General features: G+C 33.2%; 1 pseudogene; it reads right to left on the minus strand.

Annotated features, from left to right (window-relative positions):
* Positions 1-423: 423 nt before the first annotated feature.
* Positions 424-1,031, minus strand: LOC107059348 (ethylene-responsive transcription factor CRF1-like; annotated as a pseudogene).
* Positions 1,032-1,346: the final 315 nt, after the last annotated feature.

Consider the following 1,346-nt stretch of genomic DNA (forward strand, 5'->3'; position numbering starts at 1 on the left):
ACAACTCAGTTTCAACAATACATAAATCATGGCTATTCATATTCCTCCAATTAATTAGTTCAACAACAATAATAATATTTATAGTGTAATTCCACAAATAGAGTATGGAGAAGGCAATAAAATATACACTAACCTTTCTTTCATTTTGTGAAGAAAGATTATTTCCAATAATCAACAGCTCAAAAGAGAAGATATTAGGAAACAAAATTTCCATAAGAAAAAAAAATGACAGTAAAATATTAAGATACAAAGCAAAATGAAGCAACAAATAGTAAAAATTATATGTGATTACTAATAAATACTTCTACCAATACAGGGAAGAAGATATGGGGTTAGCCCCCGGACTCTCCCCCTTAATGAAACCTTCTTATTTACATTCATGTCTTTCAACTACTAAAACGTTCAACTTTTGAACTCATAATTTCAAAGGTGAAATGGATAAACCTATGGAAAGTTGAACCAATAGAGTAACTAAACATACATGGATATGCATGCCTTTTGTCTTCCTTATTGGTGGATGGTGTTGCTTTCCTTCGGTGGTGGCTCGATAATGTTAGTCACAGCATTAGCACCTTTTATTTCAATGGCAGCCTTGTCATAAGCCAAAGCAGCTTCAAGCGCAGTGTCAAAACTTCCCAACCAACGTCGTTTATTTGTCTTACATCTCGAATCTCTGCAACCCATCTTCCCCATTTTCGTTGTCTAACTCCCATGTACTTCTTTACATTTTCTTGGAGAAGTTTTGTATCTTTTTTCTCTTTAGACGATACCATCTTTGAAGTGACCTTGGTTTTTCCATTTCTGATGATAATTTCTTTACAAATCCTCTTATGTCGTTTGGACTTCTCTCCTTGAAGATTTTCCTCCTCATCACTGGACGAGTCTGTGGCGTCATTGTCCGTTATGTAAATACGTTCAACACATGGCAAGACAACAGAACGTTTGCCCATTAAGTTGCTTTTTTTTCCTCTAACAATTTTTGAGGGTTTTTTTACTACCTCATTTTCGTGAATTTCATCTTTGTAGGCCATTGCTTCATGAAAGAGAAGAAACAAAAGATCAGAAAAAGTCCATTCAATCAGGCATGTTTATACAATTAATTAATAATCAAATTATTTTTATTTATGTTCTCTCTATGTCAACTTGATTGTCTGATTTTGACCTAGCACAAAGTTTAAGAAAATAAACAAACTAAATTCAAACTGTCAACTCCGAAATTCATATCATAAGGATAAAAAGGAAAAGAAAAAAATATTCTCTTAGTCTCAATTTAAGTGGCTCTTTGAGTTTTGAGAGTCAAACAAGTTTTGACTGTGACTTTTGTCACACAACTTTCAAAGACTTTG

This window comes from Solanum tuberosum, unplaced genomic scaffold (genome assembly GCF_000226075.1).
Source record: "Solanum tuberosum cultivar DM 1-3 516 R44 unplaced genomic scaffold, SolTub_3.0 scf01305, whole genome shotgun sequence".
Taxonomy (NCBI): Eukaryota; Viridiplantae; Streptophyta; class Magnoliopsida; order Solanales; family Solanaceae; genus Solanum; species Solanum tuberosum.